Below are 10,953 nucleotides of genomic sequence, written 5' to 3' on the forward strand. Positions count from 1 at the left end.
TTAGAAAGAGAGAGAGAGAGAGAGATGGCGGTAGAGATCGATTTGGGTGGTCTTTTTCTCGAAGATGGAAAGCAAGGAGGAGGACGGCGTTGGCTCCACTAACTGTGATTGGATTTGAACAAGGACTGAGGGAAATTGATCATAAGGAGGATTATGTCACTGAAGGAGAAAAAGGGAGGGAGAGCGTGTGAGCAAAGATGGGAAATAGTGAACGTGTTAAGCCAAAGGAGAGTTGAAACAAAAAAAAAGGTCAAACCCACCTTATTCAGACAACACAATTTCTTAAATGTGTTGTCTGAATATCACTCCATTGACTAGTCTGCTATAGGGTTTGGACATTTGAGAGGGAAAAGACTTGAACTTGTTGGAGGGAAATCTAAAATTGCTGCTAGGGTTCAGTATAGAAAATTTTCATCTTTTCAGACAACATTTAAGTGTTGTCTGAATCTGACCATATTTTTAAAATGAAATAAGTATGGTTTCTTATTGTATTCAGACAACACATTTAATTTATGTGTCGTCTAAAAAAACTCAGACGACAGAAAATGACCATTCTGTCGTCTGAGCTCTGTCGTCTGATAGGTTTTTTGGCATAGTGTTGGTCCAAATCCATTGCAGATTAGGCCTGAGCCAAACCTTGTGTCTCATGGAAACATTACGGAAGAGTTTCCATTTTATTCGGACCAGGTTTGGTGTGGACATGATCCGTTCCCTTTAAGGGCAGTTTAGTCCTTTCGGAGCTTTGAGTCATTCAACACGGAATTGTTATTTAAGGCTCCACAACATGTATAGCAAGTGAAAACCATGTCTCAAACACGTGATGCTTAGGGGCACCCCTAAAAATCAAAGTGGGTGGGCTCCAAAATAATGACAGTCCTAGCAGAAGCCTTCAAGTTATTGTCCACGACACTCGTTGTGAACATAAAAGAAGATGTTCAAACTTAAAGACAACAGTCACTTTGCAGTATAGTCCAAGATCCAAATCATGGAGGCTACGTGAGGGTTAGTTCCTCTGTACGGACCCGTGGAGTACTCCGTTCATAACACATTGACCTCATACAAAACCTTGACTCTCTAAAGATCTTCAGTTCAGCAGCTAAATAACTCAATCTAGCAGCCTGGGAGCTCAATCTAATACTGATGCGGCTAAAATAGCCTCACAATTTAACCCTGCAAAATGTAGTTGTCAGTATAGGATAAGCAGGGATCGTTCAGTCCGGGGATTGTAGGGTACACCTACACAAAAAGGTCAATTAACAAATAAAAGAATAAAATGGCGGGGTTTTGAGATTTGGTTCCTAATCTACTTAAAATAAAAAAAACGAAACAAATAAACCTATATACAATGATCGACTTCCCTAACCTAGACCAATACCACTCAGAAATTCATTTCAACATGCTACAAAACTGTGCCCATCTTGAATGCATAGATAAGAGCCCAAATGAAAAGCCTCAGCAGATCAATCCATTTATCTGATTCGTTCTAATGTAGGCTTGGATCAGAAAAGTCCTTACCAAGCCTAATACTACTAATTTTCGAAAACACTCAGCGTAATTCCCTTAACTAGTAGTATTATCTAACCCTCGAATCAACTCACACGTGCAAATTAACCATTACACATAGAATTTAACACGTAATTTCCAGAATCGTTTAATCATTAAAGCATGATTTTTACCACTTTTTAGAACTAATTGCTACTTGTTTAACTCAGCGCCTTAACAAATAACAATTACCCTTGGCAAATTAAGCAAACACACAAGAATACTCAGCGTGATTCTAGCATGCAAACTTATTAACCTAACTCTGAAAATTACCTAAACACGTAAAAGGGCACAAGATTGTGACATGCATCATCAAAGAATTCTCGAAATTAACTCAATAAAAACTGAAAATCTCAAAAATATTAATAAAAATATTCTGAAAATCTCATGTCTCCAATTACACAACTCGCAAATCCAAACACACAAAACCGAAACAACAATTGTAACTAGAGTCATAGTTACACTTTGAAGCTTTCCTCAGCGGCTTAGCAACAAGGTGATGAACTCGTCTCTGCTATGGTGGTGGAGCGTACTTGACTCAGCGCCTAAGAACTTCGTAGATTGATGGATGGATGGTGGTCACGGTCTTGTAGGTGTTGGAGGTTTGAGAAGTGATTTGGGCAAAGTCTTGGAATAGCTTTTGGCCAGGAAGTGATAGGCCGGGAAGTGATACAAATTCTGTTCTGGACGTTGCCTATTTATAGGGGAGCATTGGTTGGCTTTTGTCGATCATACCCTTCATCATTTGGACGGATGGGATTGCATCATAATTCCTTTAATTTCCCAACTGAAACATCTCCTTTATGGCCTTAATTCCTCTCATAATGGGGTCTTTTAACAAGCTGAAACGTCTTTCTCCTTTATTTATTTTCCAGTTGAAACATCTTTTTCCTTTATTCCCCAACTGAAAAACGTCTTTCTCCTTTATTCTTCAACTGAAAACGTCTTTCTCCTTTATTTCCCTTCTTCATTGCTTGGTCAAATGTCTTAAATGCTTTATTTTATGACTCCATCGTTGTTGTTTCCAAGAGTTCCACCAGCCAAGGTTTCCTACAACAAGCAGGAGAATATCATAATTTTCTAGAGAAAATAAAGGGAATTAAAATGTAAAGACCGCAAAAACAGTCGGCAGTGAGGAATCCTGATGTAGCTAGGATTTTTCATGAATTTATCTTTTTCCGCTTATTTCACCCCAAACACTCTACAAGACTCTTAAAATGACTCGATGACTCAAAACACGAAACTTAAGGGAGAAACAAGGCTAAAATGGGGCATATACCAAATAATATCGTCGCACTTTATGCTCCTATCAAATACCCTGGAAGTTTCAAGATCTCAAGTAAGAAGTCGTACACAACCATCACAAGGAACCATCATATCTTTGCAGCTCCGCCTGCTTGAGCTATTTCTATATGAATGCTAGGAGGACTTCATAAAGATGAGAGCAAATAGGTTCAAAATCTACATCACTTATAATAAAGATGAAGACTCTTTGAAAAAGCTCAGCCGGTCCGGTCGGGGGATCCACTGATTTCGGAACCTATACTCAAGGGTCCAAACAACAAGTATGAAGACAAATAGAGTTGAATAGCTCCGACCTTACCATCAACTGCAAACACCGCAGTAATGGGGGGGGGGGGGGGTGACCCCATCTATATTAATCTTAAGTATTAATGGCAGGACGTGATAAGAGCATGAAATGTGACGTTTATAATGTCTATATTCCTGTTATTTGCTAAGTTATTTCCTTTAACTTAATCATTGTAGTTGTGAAGATACTTCAGAAGCAAAATAAAGTCTCAAAAACCAAAAACGATCCAAGTAGGCACAATGGCGTAGAAATGGAGACAAATGAAGAAATGAAAGTTCTCACAATCCTATTAGGAAAAGGAATCCCAGTTGGAATAGGATTCAGAAGCTGACTTGGATTTAAACTCTCAATGTCTCAGAATTAGGAGTCCTACTAGAATAAGGAAGCCTAAACCTAGTGTCACAAGCATTCCATGTTGAACAAGGATTTCTCGAGAAAGTTTCAAAAGTATCTAGAAAAGTTGCGGCCAGAAGTCCCTATTGGACTAGGAAACCTGTTGGCATGTGGAGTCCTGATGATACCAGGAGACCTGAGTGGATTAGGAGATGTCAAAGAATATTCATGAAGCTTCTAGAAGATGTTCAACATCATGTGCAAAGGATAATGTCGTGCAATGATATGCTAAAAGTAGCACACAATTTAACCCTGCAAAATGTAGTTGTCAGTATAGAATAAGTAGGGATCGTTCAAGCCGGGGATTGAGGGTACACTTGTAATTGCATAAACAAATATAGAATTAGGACTAAATACTTGTTACTCCTCATACTTTTGCATGAAAAACAGTTTAGTCCAAAATTTTAAAATTAAACAGTTTAGTCATTATTCTTTCTAATTCTCACACAACAGGTCCTAAAATGACTATTATACCCCTCACTTTTTATTTTTTTTAATTTTCTCTCTTTTTATTTTACACACACACACACATATATATATATATGTGTGTGTGTGTGTGTGTGTGTGTGTGTGTGTGTATAGAGAGAGATATATATATATATGTGTGTGTGTGTGTGTGTGTGTATAGATATATATATATAGATAGATCTATATATACACACACACTATGTATATATATATATATAGATCTATCTATATATATATATATATATATAGATCTATCTATATATATATATATATATGTAGAGAGAGAGAAAAAGACAAAAAATAAAAAGTGAGGGGTATAATAGTCATTTTAGGACCTGTTGTGTGAAAATTAGAAAGAATAAGGACTAAACTGTTTAATTTAAAAAATTTGGACTAAACTGTTTTTCATGCAAAAGTATGAGGAGTAACGAGTATTTAATCCATAGAATTAATATAAGTGTAAAATATTATTTACAAAAAAAAAAAAATACATAAGATAGAAATTGGGGGATTTAGGATTAAAATCGAAAATGAAAAGAAATAAAATAAAGGAAACGTAAAAACACATATACAAGGGTGGAACGCAAGGAACAAAGATCAAAACCACATCCATATGCAGGAAATCCAATTACAATTCCTATAATTGATTTTCTATGTCATGAGAAAGAAGTTAACCATGTGAAATGTTAATAAGCAAATGATTTCCCATATTTTAATTTCCTTGAATATTTAATCTAAGTGAAAGCACCTAAATTAAACCTATTGAACATGCAATCATAGTCTAGAAAGCTAGCTACTTAAGAACACATTCAACGCATGACGAACAAAGAAAGGATGTCAACCAAAGTGCACAACCTAGTATGAAAAAGTTCATCTATTTGCAATCCTGCTTAATTGATTTCGACTTTTGTCCAAAGCCTCTACTACTTATGAAATAGGTTATTCACAAAACTATTAGGTGAATTGTTTACCTAAATCTAGCTCTAATTACATGCATATATCCTAAGTTGGCTACCAAAGAACACATACATATAAAAGTTTTCTGTAATCCAAAATCAATTAAGCAATTTCACATAAGCAACATAAAAACCAACATATAGAATTCACAACTTTTATTCAAACATAGAGACGGGCTTTAAACTTTGCCCTTAACGTTATTTGTTAACTAGAATTCATAGTTTATGAAATCAAACCAAGGAAAAACTAAAAGTTCACAAGGAAAAAGATAAAGTTACACCGTGAAGGATGAATGATGAACTTGTAGACGTTAAAGCTTGAAGATCTTGAAAGCAAGGCTCCTCAAGAGCTACAACACAAGGTGGAAGAATAGCGGCTAGGGTTACTCACGGCTTCTTCTTCTTCTTCTCCTCCTTGGACAAAAACTCAGACTATGAAGACTAGAGAATGGAAAGAATTTTTGGTGTGTGAAAAGAATGAAAGAATTGATACATGAGGGTTGCTGGGTGCATCTATATATAGGAGACATCTAGGGCTTCTGGATCCTTCTAGGAGACATCTAGGGCTTCTGGATTCTTCTTTTAGTTTCTAGGAATTATCTGATTGATACACACAGCATTAGCCAATCCAATAATTCCACGTCATCCTCCTGTGTCATCCAACCAATGGGAAGCCTCCAAAATAACACCTTGATTTAAAGTAGATTATTTTGGTCAAATTTAAATGAATAATTTCTGGTTTATCTCTTCAATTTCGGCCAAGAATGAATGTGGACTTCAAGGAATGTATCTGGACCTGTTTTCAACCTTTCTGCTTGTTGCAATCTCTTGAAATTCTCCATGATATTCCCAAAACGTCACTTTTTACACCCCCTTATATATCTCACGGAAAAAACAATTATTTCACTTAAAATTCACTCCTTTTACGTCTAAGAAACCCTAGTATACTTAGGTCTCTTTATTTGCCGCAATATTCCAAGTTTCTAGAATATTCTTGAGCTTTCTTGAGTAATCTTGAAGCTGCATAGTCTCCTAGTGCTCTCAGGTTTCCTAGCCTCATCAGAACTCCTTATGTCTTCAAGACTCCTAGTCCAACTAGGACTCTGCATTTTTGGCCATTTTTCTTCATTTCTCCGATCATGTTTCCTAGTTGACCCAGGATTCCTACTTTGACTGGGTTTCCTAGTCGGACCAGAATTTCCTGGTTGGATCAGGATTTCCTGGCTGGACCAGGAAAACTTCATTTCTTCATTTCAGCTCATTTCTGCAGCCCTCGCGCCTTACCTCTATCATTTCCAACGTTCCCTTTCTTCTCATGTGCCTTTAAGCTCATTTCTTCTCTATTTGCTCCAAGGTACCTAAAAATAGAAACTTTATTAAAATTGATTTATTTAAGGAAATAACTAGGTAAAATATGAGAAAATAACTATTAAAACATCGCATTAAAATGTTTCTATCATGCAAGCCGTATCTGATATGAAAAACAGAATAATTATTGAACAAGTATTCCTGATTGCATTCTACTTATCTATGCCGTGCATTCTACAAGGATCTAGCAGATCATTCGCCGTCCAACTCTACAAGGGTCAAGGAAGAATACGAAATTGAAGAGGTGATGCAGAATTGATGATGTGGAATTATTTAATTGGTCCAAAAATACAAAGGCAAACATATTCCATTTTGGACTTGTAAAACTATAGTAGACTTGGATTGCATCTCTAGGCTAGACATCTCATTATATAAACCCCTTGTTTAGACGTGTAGCACACCATTCTCTACCTACTACTTCATATCCATAATTCTCTTTAGTTTTCGGTTTTCACACATCAAAGGAAGCATTGTCGTAGCTACCACCATCACCACCTTGTGCCACCACCTTGGAGCTTCTTTGGATCTTTAGGACGCCATCAAGAATTGTTCACAACACCATTATCATCTTACATTCATGGTGAAATGCTAAAAGTAGCAAACAATTTAACCCTGCAAAATGTAGTTGTCAGTATAAAATAAGTAGGGATCGTTCAAGCTAGGGATTGAGCATACACCTGTAATTGCATAAGCAAATAAAGAATTAACGTATCTATAAGGTATAATTTACAAAATAAAACAAAGAATAAAAGAAAACAAACAAAATCATAAATGGGGAGTTTTTAGGTTTTGAAATCAAAAATGAAAAGAAACAAATATAAAAACATAAAATACATGTATGAGTGGAGATGAAATGCAAGGAACAAAGATTAAAACCACAATCACAAGATCAAAAACAAATTACAATTTCTATAGTTGATTTTCTATATCATGAGAAAGAAGTTGACCATGTGAAACGTTAGATAGCAAAATATTTCCTATTTTTTACTTTCCTTGAATATTTAATCTAAGTGAAAGCACCTAAATTAAATCTATTGAACATGCAATCATAGTCTAGAAAGCTAGCTACTCAAGAACACATTCAACGCATGAAGAACAAAAAAATGATGTCAACTAAAGTGCACAACCTAGTATAATACACAAGCTTATCTACTTGCAATCATCCTTAATAGGTTCAGAAAACTATTAGGTGAATTATTTACCTAAATCTAGCTCCAATTACATGCAAATCCTCTAAGTGTCGACCCAAATAAGATGAACATATAAAAAGTTTCTGTAAAACAAAATCAATTAATCAATCTCACATAAGCAACATAGAAACCAACAAATAGAAATCGCAAATTATTATTCAAACATAGACATGGGCTTTCAACTTTGCCCTTAACGTTATATGTTAACTAGAAATCATAGTTTACGAATCAAACCAAGGAAAAACTAAAAGTTTACAAAGGAATAAGATAGAATTACACCGTGAAGAATGAATGATGAACTTCTAGACGTCAAAGCTTGAAGATCTTGGAAGCAAGGCTCCTCAAGGGCTACGGCACAAGGTGGAAGGATGGCGGCTAGGGTTGCTCAAGGCTTCTTCTTCTCCTCCTCTTTGGATGAAACGTAGAGCTTCTGAAGACTAGATAATGGAACTGATTTTTTGTGAGAGAAAATGTGGCGACCCGGAGACCGGATTACCACAGCGCCGCCTCCCCAAGGAACCCTACACCCGCAACACTTGGAGTAAGTGTTTTGGGCCTAGAATTCCTCAAAGAGACAAGGCCTTTAGGTTGGAAAACAAGAAATCTATAAGCCCGAAATTCTTGGGCTTGTATAGTGGGCTTGGCTCGTAATCACAAGATTACGAACTAGGCGAATAAGAGGAAAGGAAGGTGGTGTTGAGTTGAGTTTTAGAACCTATGTCAATTTTTAATTCTTAGCCCCAAGTTTGCATTAAGTTCATTAAATGGTAATTTATGTGAGTCTTCTAGGTCTAGCCCACTAGGACCTAAATTCAAATGGAGGTTCTAACCCTAGGGTTCCACTTTGGTGGTAAGCAAGCACACACATCATCAACCATACATAATGTTACAAAACTTTAGTGAAATCAAGCAAGCCGAAAGGAAATAAACTTTATATAAATAGAGTAAAACAAATTGTGTCCTCCAAGGATTATCCTCCGTGCCCAAGCTTCAACAACAACAGCCTGCAAAACAAACTAAAGTAGGGGTTAGGCTCCTACATCCAGTCATTGCCCATGCCCGCCCCCATATCTAAGTTTAAAAACATGAGTTATTGTTTTGAATAAAAGAAGTAGATAAAACCGGTTTGCGCTTCCACGTGATCGTCACCACGTAACTACAATCCCACGGCAATTGATCATCTTTCACACTTCCATCACAACCGTCCATCTAGCCAATCACTTTCCGGAATTCATTAATCACAAGGCTAGAGACAAAGGGGAGATAACAAGGGCATGGTGCACACTGCCCACCACCGGTGGCTCAAGGAGGAACTGACCTCTCCTTACATCCCCATCAATTGCCAACACATCAATCCAATCCACGCAAACCATTTCAATTGTAAAACAGATAATTTCCAAAAACCATGCAAGAGGCCTCATATAAAACATAGTATATGCAAGAAAAGCATAGATAGAGTTAGAGGCATCCCCTACCTGGAACTCGAGCTTTCTCTTGCAGCACTTGGCCTCAATGCAACCTTGTAGCAACCACCACTTCACAAGATTCCACCACGATGTCAAGCCTAGATCAATAAGCGGCATTAATAACGATAAACTAGGCTAGCTATTCACACGCAATACTCTCCAAAGAGAACCTTTCCTTTAACCTAATTGACTAGCTAATAACCAGACCATTTGGGCACTAAGGGAGAGTTGGTTTTTCAGGAAAAAGTGGCAGAAACACCTTTCAAAGATAAGTTGTCAAAAGCTGGAAACAGAGTATAAGTAAGAACTGTTAAGGGCCAAGGAAAAGTGTTCAAAGCACTTGAGATAAATTCTTGAGAAATTTTGAAAGAAGGATGGCTTGTCAACCAACTCAGTACGATTGAAATGGCTATTGAATTTCAAGTGAAACCAAACAAAGAGTAAAGGTTTTAAAGGCTGAAGTAAAACAATGTGCAGATTCTTTCCAGAAATACAAGCTTCTGTCCCCCTATTTCAAAATTGCATAACTAATTCCAGAAAAATTCTTTTGGGGTGATTCAAATTCTGGAACGTTCATATATTTGTCTAATATATTTCTCTAGAAGAAACTGACCCCAAATTCTCAACGGTTTAGCTCCAGTTTTGAAATGAATGCAACTGGGTCAGATTTTACTGAAAACTGAAAATCTGCAGAAACTGGTTCTTTTGTGTAAAGCTCTTTTGGTACCCAAAATGGCTGGTTAAGTAGACTCTAAGACACCTACAAAAAGTATCTAAAGCTTCCAAAGGCTTAAAGTCTCAGTCACCCTTCAATACTATAAGGGGAAGGTCTTGTAGCTCACTAACATGATGTTTTGAAGACATGGTGTTTGGACAACAGTAACACAAATAAAATCTTTGATCAAGCATGATTTCAATGTTCAAAATAACCATGGTTTAGCATACCCCCAACACATCAGAAAGAATGAAAGGTTCTAAGCTAAAACAACAAGGTTCCCACCACAATAGTGACAAGTTGTAATCTGCAAGAGTTTGTAACAACAACCAAAAATACATAGTGTTAAGGAAAGGATGATACTCACCAAAAACTAACAAAAAAAGATGAGCTTCTCTTGAGGATTTCAACAGGAAAGAGAGCTGAAAGAGCTGATTGGATCGAGTCCAGCCACAGGCCAAGAAGTTTGCTCAATCTCGAACATGCAAAGTGAAACAGAGACTGCTCAATATGTAAATGAGGTGTTTTGAACGTATTGAGTCTAAAATCGAGGAAACAAAGGGGAACTTGATGGTTTAAGAATCTTACCAACTGTTGGTATCAGTCTCAAGCAAGGTGTTGGGGATTCGGGTAGAGCAAGAGAGGAAGTTTAAGCAGAAATCCGGAACAGGCTTGCTCCGGAACAGCTTCCGCTTCGAGGGGTGTACAGGTCTCAAATCAATTCCGATGGAGCTGATATTTGGAGGCTATATAGACGAGACATAGGCGAACAACTTTGATGAAGAAAGTTGTTTCATCGGAGGTCTCTAACTAGGTGTTTTTGGGCTCGTAAACGGACTGATGTGTCCAGGGACGAGAGGAAAGGTGAGAAGAGAAGGGTGAATGACGATTTATGGCCTGGGTTCTCTCTTTTGAAGGTCTGAGATGATGTTCTTGAGGAGTTGCCCTTTGCATGATGGAAACGTGGAGGGGAAGAGCTGAACGAGGCTCCCTTTCTCTCTGTCCAACTCTGACGTGAACAAGGAAAGAGGAAAAGCTGAGTTTTGCGCGTGAAGGAGAAGGCTCAGCTTTGGGCAGATAAATTTGGGGTAAAAGGATAAGGTGGTAAAAACCCAAAATGATGGGGAAAATAAAAGTAAAAGGGAAAAATTCACCAACAGTGTCTGGACACTTAGGGGACTTTCAGAATGATACCTGAACTTACAAAGTTATCAATGTGATACCTGGACTCATTTTTTCGTATCAACGTCGTACCTACGATCAA

The 10,953-nt window shown here is 37.3% G+C and overlaps 1 long non-coding RNA gene across 2 annotated transcripts; it reads right to left on the minus strand.

Moving 5' to 3' along the window:
• Positions 1–7,970: 7,970 nt before the first annotated feature.
• LOC133740431 (uncharacterized) lies at positions 7,971–10,662 on the minus strand. Of its 2 annotated transcripts, XR_009861215.1 has the most exons (4): positions 10,278–10,662; positions 10,057–10,190; positions 8,984–9,072; positions 7,971–8,831 (listed from the first exon to the last, which is right to left on the minus strand). It is a non-coding gene; the product is annotated as an uncharacterized LOC133740431 (long non-coding RNA). The 2 variants fall into 2 exon arrangements; XR_009861214.1 differs by having other exon boundaries at positions 7,973–8,831; positions 10,057–10,656.
• Positions 10,663–10,953: the final 291 nt, after the last annotated feature.

Source organism: Rosa rugosa, chromosome 3 (assembly GCF_958449725.1).
Source record: "Rosa rugosa chromosome 3, drRosRugo1.1, whole genome shotgun sequence".
In the NCBI taxonomy this organism is placed as follows: domain Eukaryota; kingdom Viridiplantae; phylum Streptophyta; class Magnoliopsida; order Rosales; family Rosaceae; genus Rosa; species Rosa rugosa.